The sequence below is a fragment of the Rhinopithecus bieti genome, unplaced genomic scaffold (genome assembly GCF_001698545.2).
Source record: "Rhinopithecus bieti isolate Rb0 unplaced genomic scaffold, ASM169854v2 scaffold_13351, whole genome shotgun sequence".
NCBI lineage: Eukaryota > Metazoa > Chordata > Mammalia > Primates > Cercopithecidae > Rhinopithecus > Rhinopithecus bieti.
In genome coordinates, this window is record NW_016807514.1 from 3,482,266 (window position 1) to 3,498,710 (window position 16,445).

Genomic DNA, 16,445 nt, shown 5'->3' on the forward strand with positions numbered 1-16,445 from the left:
CACCAGAGGCTGGCGTAAGTCACACTAGCATCATACGATCATACAGATCACATGTGTAACACACACACAGAAGACTGGCGTAGTCACACTAGCATCATACAGATCTACAGACTCACAATGTTAAACACAACACACACAAGCTGTGTAGTCACACTAACATCATACAAGATCTACAGATTCACATGTTTAACACACACACACAGAGCTGGTGTAGTCACAACTAACATCAATACAGATCTACAGATCCACATGTTCACACAAGAGCTGGGCAGTCCCCACACTAACAATCATACAGACTACAGACACATGTTAACACACACACACAGAGCTTGGTGCAGTTCACACTAATCATACGAGATCTACAGATCACATGTTAACACACACACCAGAGCTGGTGTGTTCCACACTAACATCCATACAGATCTACAGATCACATGTTAACACATACACACAGAGCTGGTGTAGTCACACTAACATCATACAGATCTACAGATCACATGTTAATGACAATAATACTTTTCAGCTTAAAGAGCAACATTTCATCATGATAAAAGCATTGATCAAAAGGAAGATATGGCCAGGCACGGTGGCTCACACCTGGAATCCCAGCACTTTGGGAGGCTAAGGCGGGCAGATCACCTAAGGTCAGGGGTTCAAGACTAGCCTGGCCAACATGGTGAAACCCCGTCTCTACTATAAATACAAAAATTAACTGGGCTTGGTGGCGCACACCTGTAATCCCAGCTACTCCGGAGGCTGAGGCAGGAGAATCGCTTGAACCAGAGAGGCGGAGGTTGCAGTGAGCCGAGATCCTGCCACTGCACTCCACTCCAGCCTGGGTGACAGAGTGAGACTCCAAAAAAAAAGGAAGTAATAGGCTAATCTCTCTCATAAATACAGTTGCAAAAACAAACAAAATAGTAGCAAACTCAGTCAAACAAAATATAAAAAGGCTAACACACCACGACCAAACAAGGCGCACTAAAAGAATGCCATAGGTCTACCATTAAAAGTCAATCCACATAATTCATCATATGCACAGAATAAAGGAGAAAAGTTCTGTTACGTCAAGAGATGAAGGAAAAAAAAGGCATCTGAAAAAATTCAACGCCATTCATATGAACAACTTTCAACTGGAAATAAAATAGAACCTCTTTAATTTGTTGGTGGGGATTTACAAAGGAAAAACGGTATTTCCACAAACAGCACCTTAATGGTGGAATTCTTAAAGCTTTTCCCTGAAATCAGGCACAAGAGGATGTGGCTGTCACCACTTCTGTCCCACACTGTTTTGGAAGGATCAACAGTGCCAGGGTAACAAGGCAACAGCTGAAGGAAAGGTAGAAACGAACAGCCGGTCACTGACGAAGCGGCGGTGCACAGATTCCGGAGCAACCACAGACAAACTACGGGGACCAGGAGAGACCCAGACGAACGAGTTAATCCCACTTCTTTACACATTGCTAGAAACAAAAAGATAAAAAACCAAATTGTAAAAGTAATACTGTTTAAAAGAGCATCAACATTGAAATACCAGGGAATCATCTGAACAAAAAATGTGGGTGACTGCTACACACAAGACTATAAAATATTATTGAAAGAATTTAAGACCGGGCACGGTGGCTCGCACCTGTAACCCCAGCACTTCGGGAGGCCGAGGCAGAAGGGTCACTTGAGCCCAGGAGTTCAAGACCAGCTTGGGCAACATAGGGAGACCCTGTCTCTACAAAAAAACACCAAAATAGCTGGGCATGGTGGTGCACACCTGTAGTCCCAGCTACTTGGGAGGCTGAGGTGGGAGGATTGCTTGAGTCCAGGAGGTCAAGGCTGCAGTGAGCCATGATCACGCCACTTCACTCCAGCCTGGGCAAGAGTGAGGTCCTGTCCCTCCAGAACTCCCCCACCAAGAAGAAAAAAAACCAATCAAAGGCCTAAAGATAGGTCCACGGATTGGAATCCTCAGTATTGTAAAGACGCTAATCTCCCATATTGATCAGTAGATCCAAATGCAATCCAAATGTCTTATTGAGCTTTTGAAAATAAATAAGCCAATTGTGAATGGCTTATTAATTAACAAGCCCATGTGTATGGAAATGTAAAAAGCCAAGAACAACCAAGATAAACTTTAAAAATAAAAACCCCAAATCAGAGACTCATAACACAAGTTACCAATGGTGATTATAAAACGGAAGACAACAGAACAGTACGACACGGGGGCAAAAAACGAAGGGGCCAGATCAGCCCAGAAAGAGGCCCCACACGCAGCCAGGATGCAAAACCCCTCATTATAAAGCGAGCTTTGGCTTTCTGTTCATCAGAAGACACCATCCATGGACCGGAAGGCGAGCCGCCGAGTGACAAACGCCGCCGAGTGACAGAAGACGTTTGCAACACACATCATCAAAGCGCTTGTCTCTAAAACACAGTCCCCACGAACCAACAAAAAAAGACGGACAGCCCAATGGCATTGCTTTTCGACAGCCCAATCTTGAAATGGGGCAAAAGACTGGAACAGGCACCATTATAAAGGAGGGTCCCCAATAACCCAGGAGCCTGGGAGAAGCCGCTCACCTCAGCTGTCACGAGGCCACAGCCTGGTGCCTTCCAGATCTGCTGTGTTGGCGACAACCCAGGGCTCTGACAGCCCACGTGCTGGAAGGAGGTGGGTCCAGGAATTCCCACACAACCCAGATCGACTGTGCCATCAACACAGATTCAGCCTTTGTCTCAGTTTCCCTGCGCGCAGCCCCCCTGACCCTGGGAATCCTGGGGTGTGATAAGGGCCTCTTTTTGCATGCTAATGAGATGACGGGGAGCCGGGAGCCCCCAGACAGCTCCAGGATGCGGCCAGTCTTCAGCAGGACCAAGGAATGCCTAACGGGTTGGAACTTTTGATCCCACAGCCCACGGTCCAGAGAGGAGACAGGAGAGACTGAGTTAGTCAGCAGCAGCCGGCTGTTTAATCAATCGTGCCTGTCATGAAGCCTCCACGAAAACTCCTCAATGCTGTGTTTGGAGAGTGTTTGAGTTGGTGAATACACCAAGGTGCTGGAGGGCGGCGTGCCTGGAGAGGCTCTGCATCCCCACACCTCAGCCGCCGATGCAGCTCCTCCATGTGGCTGTTCTTTCCAATAAACGGGTACACTAAGCAAAGCGTTTTCCTGCATCCTGGGAGCTATTCTAACCCACCCCTGAGCCTCAGGAAGGGGTCACAGACACCCCCAATTCACAGCCGTTTTGTCAGAATCCAGGTAGTCACCTGGCACTTGCGGCTGGCTCTCAAGCAGGGGCAGTCTTGTGGGAACGAGGCCGTAATCTGCGGGGTCTGCACTAACGTCAGGTAGTTGATGTCAGAGCTGAACGGAAACACACGACACCAGCTGGTGTCAGAGTGGCTGTGGGTGCAGAAAACCCCACGTAACTGGAGTCAGAAACACAGTGCAGAGCGTGACCTGGTGCGGCCACGCGAGGGAAACGTCTGCTTCCCAGAAACTCCACTCCTGGGTGTGTCCACAGGAAGGACACACCACAGGCAACAGAAGGCGCTCAGATGTCTGTGGCCAAAAGCCGGGACTCCGGTGCCTCGCAAGAGGAGTGTGGATACGTAAGACGTGGAGAATTCAGCCAGCAGAGCAGCCCCGCGGTGGGGACGGGCACGGCAGAACCGCACTCCACACCACAGGAGAGCCCCACACAGGGGCCCGACTGAGCGGCCGCACTCAGGGTGGATGGCCCCAGATCCCAAGACAAAAGCTCAAAACAAGCAAAACTATCTGCAGGCACAGAGGCCGGGGACGGGCAGTTACGCCTAGGGTCACCACGGGGTGTGGGGGCGGCCCTGCACCCAGGGGACAAGCTACACACGGATCAGCTGTGTGACGCGGTGCAGTTTGCTTTGTAAAAACTCGTGGAGTTGAACACTCCAGACGTCATGTCTTAGCGAGTTTTGTTTCCATTTTAAAAAGTCAAGAAAGAAAAAGAAATCAGAGAAGGGAGGCACCCAGATCGTAACAGTCTTTCCATAAAGAAAAGCTGAACCCTCCAACAGCAGGTAGCTACACCTGCTGCATCTCAGCTTCTTCTTTTTCTTCTTTTTTAAGACGGAGTCTCGCTCTGTTGCCCAGGCTGGAATGCGGTGGCGTGATCTCAGCTCACTGCAACCTCCACCTCTCAGGCTCAAGCGATTCTCCTGCCTCAGCCTCCCGAGCAGCTGGGACTACAGGCGCCCATCACCACGCCCGGCTAATTTTTGTATTTTTAGTAAAGACAGAGTTTCACCGTGTTAGCCAGGATGGTCTCGAACTCCTCATCTCATGATCTGCCCGCCTCGGCCTCCCAAAGTGCTGGGATTACAGGCGTGAGCCACTCCACCCAGTCATCTTATTTCTTTCTTTGGCTTATTTTCTTTATTTGCTCTATAAACTTAACTTTCATGAGCTGAACTCAAAAGTCAACCTGCTGTTTAATTATTTTTGTGAATTGTTTCAAATAAAACCTCTTCTGAGAAAGAATTAATGTCTACCATATTCCTTTTTTGTCCAACAAAATAAGTCATCTCTTCTGTTTCAAATGTTCCTTTCCTCACTGGACACTGTGCTTGGGCTACCTGTATTAACAGAGATCCCTGGAAAGCACATTCTCAACACACAAGACAAACTCGCCCTGCATCCGGGGTCCCTCCTTCCGCGTCCTCCCAGGCCACGACGGAGCGTCCTCCTCGAGAAAGGCTGGGGTTGGGGGGACGGGTCGCAGCCCTCTGCTATTTTTATCTCCTGAACATTCCAAACACTTCCAGAAACTGAATGCGCCCTGCCACACCCTCACCCACACGCCACGCACACCACACGCGGCACACACGCAACATGGCGCCCGCTCTCCCTCCCCCAGAGCCAGCCTCATGGAGCCCTTGACGGGTGACACCCAATCCCTAGGGCATGGATGTTGTGGGCTGGGCTCCCACCCTCTGCACTTCCACACCATCATCTACCACCCCGCAAACGTGTGGGCACTGGGGTCCCTTCTCCCTGCCCCAACACCAATGCCTTGACCTCAGGCCTCCTCCTTGGCCACACCACCCACCTGCCGTCCCTGGAGTCACCCCCACAAGGACTGGACCACAGCCTCTGCCCCACGAGCCCCGTGTGCCCCAACTCTCGCCCACTCCCCACCATTCCCCCCTGCAGCTAGGCTGCCATCGGCTCTCAGAAACACCACTACTTCGTGCATCACGAAAAAAGACAAAAAATGTTGCCAACTCAACTGGGACACAGACCGGCAGGTTGCACCCCCATTCCAGGATGTCAGGAAGAGAGAAGTCCACCCCAGCTCCCTCAAGGTCCTGGTCACCTCTGACAAAGGGGCCATCAGATGCTGCCTCCGTGCCACTTTCGAGTTCCTGGCTGATACCCTGGTCCTCACCTGCTGATTTCCACCTGCCCTGTGTCAGGAGCAAACTCGGGCAGAGAACATGAATGCCCCGGATGAGCCCCCCTCAAAGCCCAACATGGGGAGACATCAGGTAGAAGCAGCAGGAGCACATACTTGGCGATCCACAGGCAACCCACCGAAGAGGAAGTCACAGTCACCACAAATCACGGCTGAACGTGGGACCAGAGGGGAGGAAACGGGGTGGCTGCCTTTTTAAACCTTACATTAAAACCTTACATTAGGCCGGGCGCGGTGACTCACGCCTGTAATCCCAGCACTTTGGGAGGCCAAGGTGGGCAGATCACAAGGTCAGGAGATCGAGACCATCCTGGCTAACACGGTGAAACCCCGTCTCTACTACAAATAAAAAAAACTAGCCGGGCGTGGTGGCGGGTGCCTGTAGTCCCAGCTACTCGGGAGGCTGAGGCAGGAGAATGGCGTGGACCTGAGAGGCGGAGCTCGCAGTGAGCCAAGATAGCGCCACTGCACTCCAGCCTGGGTGACAGAGCGAGACTCCCTCTCAAAACAACATAATAATAAAATAAAAGAAAATAAAACCTTACATTAAAACACATACTCATGAATCCAGGAACTCGCTAGTGAGAATTGAGACCCTGGAGGGATCCGCTGGGCCCTGGCTGGTGCTGCAGGCCCTCAGGCAGCACCTGGCTCCAGAGCAGGAGGGGCAGGCACCCAGGTGACCCAGCCAGCCTCGGCCAGCAGTGGGCGGGCCCTAGCCAAGTCACTGTCTTTCCTTCAGCTGATGACTCTAAGTCACAAACGTAAAGAAAACGGGGCCGGGTGCAGTGGCTCACGCCTATAACCCCAGCACTTTGGGAGGCCGAGGCAGGCGGATTGCTTGAGGTCAGGAGTTTGAGACCAGCCTGGCCAACATGGTGAAACCCTGTCTCAGCCGGGCGCTCACACCTGTGATCCCAGCACTTTGGGACGACGAGGCAGGCAGATCACAAGGTCAGGGAATTGAGACCATCCTGGCTAACACAGTGAAACCCCATCTCGACTAAAAATACAAAAATTAGCCAGGCGTGGTGGCGGGCGCCTGTAGTCCCAGCTACTCGGGAGGCTGAGGCAGGAGAATGACATGAACCCAGAAGGCGGAGCTTGCAGTGAGCTGAGATCGTGCCAGTGCACTCCAGCCCGGGCGACAGAGCGAGACTCCGTCTCAAAAACAACAAGAACAACAACAAACGGAACTGCAACTCCAGCAAGTTGCAAGGACCTTTTCCTTCTTTCTTTTTTGAGTACTGTGATGTTTACAAGCGTCCGGTGAAGGAGGAGGAAATGTGTGGGGTCCCATTCACCTCTGCTCCAAGCGGCGGCTGCACCCCACAGCCCCCTATGCTGGGACCCCAGCTGGGGGCTCTGGGTTAGACTGAGGGGCCTCAGCATGAAGCTGGCTGGTGTTCACGGGGCAGGGGTTCCAGGCTGACCCCGCGCCCGAGGCTCGTTCATCCTCATTGCAACGGAGCGTGTCAGAGGTTTGTGGGCAGCCTCGCCGGCTGCTTCGGGCAGAAGGTGCACTGTGCCGTTTGAGGCTTCTGTGTCACTGGGGCAGGGGCCTCAGCCTTAACCCACATAAGGACCATGTCTACACGTAAACCCCAATGTGTTTTATGAGCAATTTAGGGGGTTCAAAGCAAAGCCGGTTTTTTTGCCTTCTAGGTGGACTCCTGGAACCCTGTCACCCAGGCAGCGGTGAAGGAAGGAAGAGGGAAAAGCTTTGATGGAAACCACATTCTGCAACGATTTCCACTCAGTTTGGGAAACACTTGGACTTTAGGAGACGTTTTACAGCAGATTCACGAAAATGACTTGTCCCAGGGAAGCATCGCCTCGAAGATAACTAAGGTGAAAGAAGGGGGCCGACGGTGAGGCTGGCACACGGCACTGCCCGTCTGGGTCTTCTGAAAGGAAGCAGTGGTCCCCTCCCCAGCACCCATCTCTCCCACATGGGTGAACATCCAGCAGCCTGGTGGTGGACGGACGGTCGGTCAGGAGGCCGGACCCACAGATACCTACGCACCTCCTGCACGTCCTCAGGCTGTAGGTCAAATGGCAAGAAACAAGGGTGGAGCCAGCATGTGGGCGCTGCCCTCACCAGGACAGAGGGTCCGGCTGGCGGGAAGTCGAGGGTGCGGGCTGGAGGGTGAGGGTTCTGAGTCCAGGCCGGCAGCAGCCCCACCAGTTCCTTATCCAGACCAGCCCTGACCTGAGAACCCCAACGATGGCAGGGGTGGTGCAGCAGGCAGGGAACAGCTCCTAACGCCAGGGGATCCAGCAACCAGTGTCCCCCTCATCAGGAAAGAGGCCCAGGCTCCCCTCCTCTCCCCGTCACACACTCTTCCCTAATCCCAGCCCCTCCCTGTCTGCCTCTGAGTCCTGAGAACCAGCTTCTCCAGCGACACCCAGACCACTGAGGTGTACCCCTCATTGTGTGATCCCCTCTGGCCCCCTCGTCCTGCCCATCACTTCTCGGAGGCTCAGCCCTAGGCCTCCATGTTGCACCCCCCGCCTGTCCCTGACAACCTGGGACCCTCCCTGGCTCTGCCCCAGACCTTCACGGTTGCCGTGGGGTTCTCTCCCCGACCCTCAAGTGGTCCAAAGACACCTTCTCTGCCTCTTCTTTTCCCACAGCACCCTCCTGAAGGCTCGGTAACCTCAGCTAAGCCCGAGTTAAGCCCAACACGCACAGCCGGCCCCAGAGCTCCCAGCACCCACCTCGGCTCCTCCTCGCCTTCCTCGCCGCAAAACCCATGGGTGCAGCAGGCCCCTGACTCTCCTTCCGCCTTCCACTCTGAGCCCTTGCCTCGCCGTGCTGTGTGAACTGGCCTGGGTCCCGCCCTCAGGGTGGGCACGGGGTGGGGTGGGGGAGCTCAGGATGGCAGGCCTCGCACCCGAGGGGAAGACCCCAGAGGCCGTGCGCAAGCTTCCAGTCCCTTACCTTAAGGACCGGTCCTGGAGGGACTACACTGTCCCCCAGCCCCACCTGGCCCCGCAGAGAGTCCACTGTCACCAGCCCCTACAGGGACTCTACTGTCCAACAGCCCTGCCCCTGCAGGGACTCCCGGCCACCAGCCCTGCCCCTACAGGGACTCTACTGTCCACCAGCCCTGCCCCTGCAGGGACTCCCGGCCACCAGCCCCACCCCAGCCCCATTCACTCCACTGCTCCCCAGCTCCCTCAGGACCCAGCCCGCCCCACCCACACTCGCAGGGTTTCAGGCAGAGGCCCACGGTCACCCTGGGCCAGGGATGGTGTGAGGGTGGACAAGTGACCCAAGGGAGTCGAGGGCCCAGTGGACTCGGGGGACCTTGGTACCAGAGGAGTCTCTGTTTCCCCCATGAAGGTGCAACCCAGGAGCCGCGGGGCTACCACGGGATCAGAAGCCCCCTGACCGCGGATGAAGCCTGAGTGGAAGAAGCTGGTGCCGGAGCTGTGGAGAGGGAAGCCAGGTCCTGCCTGCTCTGATCACGCCCAGGGACCCCACTGGAGCCAGATTCAGCCCTGGCCATTCTGTCTCTTGCCTCTGGGATCCTCTTTGCTGGGACCCATTGGTTGTAGGTCCTTGGCTGTCCCCAGGGAGGGCCCCGATGAAATGCCCCATGCTGGCCAGCGCCTCCCCTTGTCCAGCCTGGGAGATACCGGACGTCCCTGGAGACGTCCCCATGCTGGCCGGCACCTCCCCTTGCCCAGCCTGGGAGACACCGGACGTCCCTGGAGACATCTCCCTCAATACCCCAGCCAACGGCCAAGTCTAGCAGTTCTGCTACTGGACATTTCTGGAGTCCACCCCACTGCCCTGAACCTCTCCTGCCAGGCCCCGGGATGGCAGCTTTCCCTGGCGGCTCCCACCACCAACACCACAGAATCTGAGCGACGTGGCACAGCCCACAGGCCCATGGCCTGGGCCTCTGCTGCCTCCACAGGCTGGGCTGTAAAATGGGAAGAATGAGAGCCCGACCCCGTAAATGGCGCGGACCCAGCACCGCCTTCCAGACACTGCAGTGGGCATGAGTTGCTGCAACGCCGTGTCCTCACTATGGCCGGGACTCTCCACGTCCTGTGGACTCTCACTGCAGCCGCTTGGCCCCGTGTGACCCTCTCTGCCCACGGCAGGACCCACACCTGGCTGCCTCCGCTCAACTGTCCACTGGAGCTCTGTCCAGGGTTGCAATCAGCATGTTTAATATTCACGACCACATATGATCTCGGGACAGTTCAGTTAGGAAGATGGAGCAGGTATCATGTGTACCACTTTACAGACGAGAAAACTGAGGCCACCAAGGTCAAGGGTCACCCCCCCAGAGACAGCCGGCTCCCCGGCTCCCCCTCAACCCATCGCCCCTGTGTGTCCGGCAGTGCCTCCGTCTGAGTGCCCTCTGCTGCCCTCACTCCAGGAATCCCTTCAGTGGAGGGCAGAAGCCTCCAATGCCAAGCATCCAGAAGCTCCCATGGTCAGCTGTGCAAAACCCAGAGAGCCCCACGTCCAAGTCCCAGGACCCGAGACTGTGTCACCTTCCATGGCATAGGGGACTTTGCAGACGATGGAGTGAAGGACGTAGGGATGGGGAGATGTTCCTGGATGACCTGGGTGGGCCCAGGTCACTGTGGGGTCCTCACAAGAAGGATGGGGGGCGGCTGTGTCAGAGGTGGTGACGTGAGACGGAGGCCGAGATTGGGGTGACTCAGGGCTGCGCCAAGGGGCAGGTGGCTTCAGATGCTGGAGAAGGCGGGAAACGGGGTCTCCCCTGGAGCCTCCAGAAAGAACCAGCCCTGCTGGTGCCTTGACTTTAGCTCAGTGAGATCCATCTGAATTTGCACCCTCCAGACGGCTGAGTTAACAAATGCGTGTTGCTTTAAGCCCCCCAGTGGCAGCCACTGTTACAGCGGCCGCAGGAAGTTCATCTACCTCCATCTGCCCAGGAAAGATGGACAGGCAGGGGTAGTGACCAGGGGGCAAATCAGACAGCCTTGCTCACAGCCCTGGGGACTCGGGGCCTGCTTCTCCCATGGTCACCAGGCCAACTACTCGAGAGTCCTGGGGACATGGCTAGAGAGAGAGAGGGGCTACCGTCGGCTGTGCAAGCAGCAGGCTGGTGATGTCTCCACTGTCATGCACACGGCCACGTGAGGCCAACCTCCTCCTTACAACCAGCCCAGGACAGACCCGGATGGCACCCACTCATGAGAGGACACACCGGTGGCACCTCAGAGCCACCACGGCTCCACACACCCAGGCCGTGCCTCTCACTCACCCAGAGGGAATGAGTATGTGGCCTCCAAGAGCCACGGAGGTCAATGCACAGCTGCAGGGACAAGGGCCACGTCCATACGCCTGGAGGGGGCCAGATAGGCTTCCTGGAGGAGGTGAGAATAGGTGAGTGGGCATGGGGCAAAGAGGCTGGGGGTCTGCAGGCGAGGATGGCCTCACCATGCGCTCGGACCAGCACCCAGGAGGATCATGGCCCCACCCAGGGATCACACAGGGACTCAAATGAGGCATTTACCTCAATGCCTTTGCCCTGAAGCTCTATTGAGAGTGCGGGCCCTGGGCTACCTGACCTCTCTATCTCCAGAACAGGCGTCCAACCACCCCGACTGGCCCAGGCCTAAGGCTGGCAGCACCCCACTGTGGCAGGCTCCCTTGACACTGCCAGGGGGCTCCCCGGACACTGCCAGGGTTGGGGGGCTCCCGTGACACTGCCCTGGGTGGAATCCCTGGACACTGCCGGGGTTGGGGGCTCCCCGGACACTGCCGGGGTTGAGGGGCTCCCTCGACACTGCCCTGGGGGGAATCCCTGGACACTGCCGGGGTAGGGGGCTCCCTCGACACTGCCGAAGGGCCAGAAGAGAGGCACAGCCCGGGTGGAGGGGATCTCGGCAGTCCCAAGAATCCAAGGTCAGTGTTAAAAGAAGGCCTGCACTTTGCAGGGCTTGCCCTCTCTCCCTGTGTTTCCTCTGGGGGTTCAGTGTCTGAGGGTAATCACCCCTTCACCCAGTCCCCGACTTCTAGGAACTGATCCCAAAAAAGCCCCAGCACAAAAGTAAAACGGGAGGTATCTGCACACGGCTTCCCACTGCAGNTGGACACTGCCGGGGTAGGGGCTCCCTCGACACTGCCGAAGGGCCAGAAGAGAGGCACAGCCCGGGTGGAGGGGATCTCGGCAGTCCCAAGAATCCAAGGTCAGTGTTAAAAGAAGGCCTGCACTTGGCAGGGCTTGCCCTCTCTCCCTGTGTTTCCTCTGGGGTTCAGTGTCTGAGGGTAATCACCCCTTCACCCAGTCCCCGACTTCTAGGAACTGATCCCAAAAAAGCCCCAGCACAAAAGTAAAACGGGAGGTATCTGCACACGGCTTCCCACTGCAGCTCCATCTGTAGTTAAAAAAGATGGGACAGAACCCCTACATGCACCATCAGTCAGCCCAGCCCGCCCGGCACGGGAGTGTGTGTGGCCATGGAAGGAGGACGACGTATCCACAGAGGGGTCTCAGGACACGTGACATGCGGGAAAATGCAGGTCTGGAACAGGACCTGCCTCGGGAGAGGTAGGACACAATCCTGTCTCAGTGCTGCTTGGCCAGGGAGAGGAGCGGCCTCTGTACAGGAGCCCACACAGCCACGGAACGCAGCCAGCTGTTGGTGCAGACAGCACTCACCATTACACAAATCACAGACAGAAACCTGCGCACACAGTGCTCCACACCCCGGTCACAGACACAGAACCCCCAGGAAACATGGGGGAGGCAGACCGGCCCTGAGAGGCACAGGCCGTCTTTTAACTTTGATCTCAAAAGCATGAACTCTCTTAAAAAATTGAGACAGCCGAGCCGGAGAAACTGCAATCCTGGCTGCGTCTGGTGAAGTTGAGTGACTCTGTGCTAACGTTTTCTGTTCTGGCCTGGTGACGCGCACGGAGGTCCTCACCCACCAGAGGGGCTTGCTGAGAGTTACAGGTACCAACTGGGTTGCCAGGAGCCAGGCAGGGCGTGCACGAGGCTTCACTACGTAATTCTCTCTACTTCAGTCAGTTTTGTAGTTTTCTGAATAAAAAATTTTCAAATACCAAGCAGCTCAGTTCTGCCTTTTGAGGTTTGGACACCTTGGCTGGAGCTCCACCTCCCTTCCCGGGCTCTGGGTCCGGCCCTGTGCTTCCTGGGCTCTTGGGGGGCTTTGTGTGCACAAGATGTCAGGCCACTCCATCAGCCACAGGGGGCTGGGGGAACGCCCCATCGAAGTCCCGGACGAGGCCCTCATCTCCCCACAATCCTGAGGACCCGTCTGGCACCCAGGAGACGTGGAAGGACCACATGCAAATGAGGTGACGCCTCCCACGCACAGCACAAACGCAGGAGCCCCCTTATCCTCAGTGGGTGCTTCTCGTGGTCCCAGCATGTGTGTGGGGGGTGGGGCCTCATCCAGGCCTGGTGGGCAGCCCCTCCCACCCGAGACTGGAGAATAATTCTCCTCCAACAATGACAACTATGTGTCTGAACGTGACCTTCCCGGCACCACCTGGTCATCACCCACAGCAGTTCCCAGTGGCATGCAGCCACCCTGCTCCTCCTGGCAGCACCACCTGGTCATCACCCACAGCAATTCCCAGTGGCATGCAGCCACCCTGCTCCTCCTGGCAGCACCACCTGGTCATCACCCACAGCAATTCCCAGTGGCCGCAGCCACCCTGCTCCTCCTGGCAGCACCACCTGGTCATCACCCACAGCAATTCCCAGTGGCCGCCGCTACCCTGCTCCTCCTGGCAGCTCTGAGACTACTTCACCCCAAATTCATTTTGCTTGGACATTTATTTGAAAAAAGACCTGGCCAGGAGTGGCAGCTCATGCCTGTAATCCCAGCACTTTGGGAGGCTGAGGTGGTAGGACCACTTGAGGTCAGGAGTTTGAGACCATCCTGACCAACGTGGTGAAACCCCGTCTCTACTAAAAATACAAAAATTAGCCGGGTGTGGTGGCGTGCACCTGTAATCCCAGCCACTGGGGAGGCCGAGGCAAGAGAATCGCTTGAACCCAGGAGGCGAAGGTTGCAGTGAGCTGAGATCGCGCCACCGCACTCCAGCCTGGGCGACACAGTGAGACTGTCTCAAAAAGTAAATACATAAATAAGGCCTAACGTGACCCTTGGCCAAATGCCTAATGCACTTACTTCTACTGCCGGATGGGCCCCAGGCACCCTCATGACCAAGCCCCATTCTCAGGGCCTTTCAAAGGTTGTGTCTACAAACACTCCGCAGGCCTTTACCCTCGGGCAGGGACAAACCAGCTGCTGGGGTCACCTGCTGGCCTGCAGGGCCGGCACAGGGCACAAGACCTGCCTCCTGACGAGCCGGTTTGGAAGGACCAGCATGGCTGTGACGCAGTGTCTTAGGCCTTCAGAGCCAAGGGGACGGGAAATTGCTTCGTGGCACGACAGACGTGTGCTGTGATAAGGGGTTACTCTTCTCAACAATGTTGGCTATGCGAGCATCCTTGAGGAGTCTGAACTCACAGGGAGCTGTCACAGATCAAGGTCAACGAGCCAGGGTGGCTGTCGGAGTGAGGCCGGCCGCGCCCTCCTGAATAAAAGGCCTGGGTTCCGTGTAATGAGGTGCGAAGAGTAAAGGCTACTCACCCCGAAAACTGCTCCTCTCTCTGCGAAGACAGCGCACACTCACCAGTCCCCGCTCACACCACAGCACGCCCGAGGAAGCGCCCCCCAGCTCTCCCTTTCGTGCTTGGCCCCGGGGGCAGCAGTGGGCCCCACAGGCCAGCCTGCTGCGTCCTGCCTGCTCGGTACTGAGCGACGTTCTGACCACCACTTGCCGGGGCAGGCCCGGCCTCCCTCTCTCCTCCCAGTCCCCACCCACACCAGCTTCCCCTGGATGCTCCCTGCCTGGGCTCCACCCCGGGGCCCCATCACGGCCATTCCCTGCCACCTGGGATTGTCCCCTCCCAGCCTCCCCTCTTACGCCCCTTCCCACCATTCACGCCACTGGATGCCGCCAGGGCTCACCTGTCTGTCCCCTCACTCCTCTAGAGCACATACCCCTCGCAGACCGATGCTGCCGTCCTGGCCCCTGAACTGGACACAGAGGCCCTGAGGTTCAGGCCGCCTTCCTCCCCTGCAGCTCTGGGGCAAGCACTGGCATCTATCCAACCACTGGCGGCAGCCTCCCCTCAGCCCATGGGCTGGGAGTCCAGGCTTCGGCCAAAGAAATCGCAATCAAGAGTTGGACCCCATTTTTGATGTTCGGCTGCTGGCGGTGTTTGAGACGACCCGCTCCCCTCCTGCCCACATTCCAATGAGGTGATGGGAGCCTGGGCTCTCTCCTTTGGCCCTGAGGAAAGTTCAAACCCTGCAAGCCCCAGCCCCTGCTCACCCTGCCTTGCCCCCGAACCACCATGGAAACCGAGGCAGTCTCCTTACCGGCGTGCTCAAGACCTTTCCGGACCAGCCTGGAAGACCCCCCTCCCCTGCTCTCCCCAGAAAGCCTCGTTATGTGGCAAGAAGCTCCCTCCCGTCTGTGTGCAGTGCTGTCATCTGTGTGGACACCTGAGCCAAATTTGAGGCAGGGGTCCATCCCATCTCTTCAGGGTGACTAGTGATTACAAGTGAACAGCTGGTGTCCAGGCCAGGAGGTGTTTAAATGGGGGCATGTTGCCCTTCACCCCTCTCCTCCCACTGCTGCCTCAGGTGCAGTCTGTCCCCACAGACCACAGGAGCGTGTGCAGAAGAGAGCGGCCGGCACTCGCCCCACCGCCCCAGAGGTCCTTCCTTCCGTCTACTTTGCTGTCCCTCTTTTCCCTTCTAGACAGTTTTCCTCTCTCTCTCTCTGTCTGTGTCTCTCTCTCTGTCTCTGTCTCTGTCTCTCTCTCTCTCCTGTCTCTCTCTCTCTCTCTGTCTCTCTCTCTCCTGTCTCTCTCTCTCTCTGTCTCTCTCTCTCTCTGTGGCCCAGGCTGGAGTGCAGTGCTGCAATCACAGCACTGCAGCCTCGACCTCCTGGGCTCAAGCGATCCTACCTGGTCTCGTAGCTGGGCCCACAGACACGTGCCCAGCCTCACGCTTCTCTTCAAGGAAGCGGGGTTTGTGCTGATGAGGAAAAGGGCATGACCGTGTGACTGATGGAGCTTGGGGGTCTTCTTCGGGCTGGGGGGGCTTCTTCGGGCAGGGGCAGCTCTCCCTGCGGAGCCCTGCGTCCCCTTCCCAGGCCTTCCCGAGGCACATGCGTCACCAGTCGTGCCGGCTGTTGAACCATCCAGCTGCTTAGCACCGGCCACCGCACCCCATACTCTGTGTAACTGTGTCTTCAACTGATAAATAAATCAGTCATGATAGATAAACCCTTACTATGGCGGCAGCGGTGTCGGCCGCTCTCCCCAGGAAGCCTTCCCCAGTCACGGGGGCTACAACTTGCTTTCTGGAGTCCTCTCAGAACAAGGCTGGGTGAGAACATCAGCTGCTGTTTGTCCACTAACCATTAGTAAGACCCACTATGAAAACAGAGATGTGAGTACAATTCTTGCCCCCAAAAAACCCACAGTCCAGCCAGGCGTGGTGGCTCACACTTGTAATCCCAGCACTTTGGGAGGCCAAAGCATGAGAATCACTTGAGGCATTCGAGGCCAGCCTGGGTAACAAAGCAAGACCCCCATCTCTACTAAAGCAAAATATTAGCCAAGTGTGGTGGTGCGCACGTGAACTCCCAGCTAGTTGGGAGGCTGAGGTGGGAGGCTTGCTTGAGCCCGGCGGCAGTGAGCCATGACTGTACCACTGTACTCCAGCCTGGGCGACAGAGCAAGACCCTGTCTCTTGAGAGAGACAGACGGAGAGAGAGGCATGGCCCCTTCCCCAGGGGGAGGGGCCAGAATACAAAAACAGTAAGAGTCCAAAGGGTGAAGCCCCTCCAGCCCCGAGGTTTCTGGACCCTGTGTCTCCTGGTTCTGAACCAATCCGTGACGCAGGAGCGTTGTGGGGGGAGGCGCGGACTAGCATATTTAGATCTT

The 16,445-nt window shown here is 56.6% G+C and overlaps 1 protein-coding gene across 7 annotated transcripts in view; it reads right to left on the reverse strand.

The window, feature by feature from the left end:
- Nucleotides 1-16,445, reverse strand: part of PRKCZ (protein kinase C zeta) — a 147,398-nt gene that overhangs the window by 78,562 nt on the left and 52,391 nt on the right. The window contains exon 1 of one of the 7 annotated variants that reach the window (XM_017882481.1): nt 14,074-14,304. The exons of the other annotated variants lie outside the window; for them this stretch is intronic. The gene's annotated coding sequence lies outside the window, so the exon portion shown is untranslated. Of the gene's footprint in view, nt 1-14,073; nt 14,305-16,445 lie in introns of those variants that run through there. 7 annotated transcript variants of the gene reach the window in all.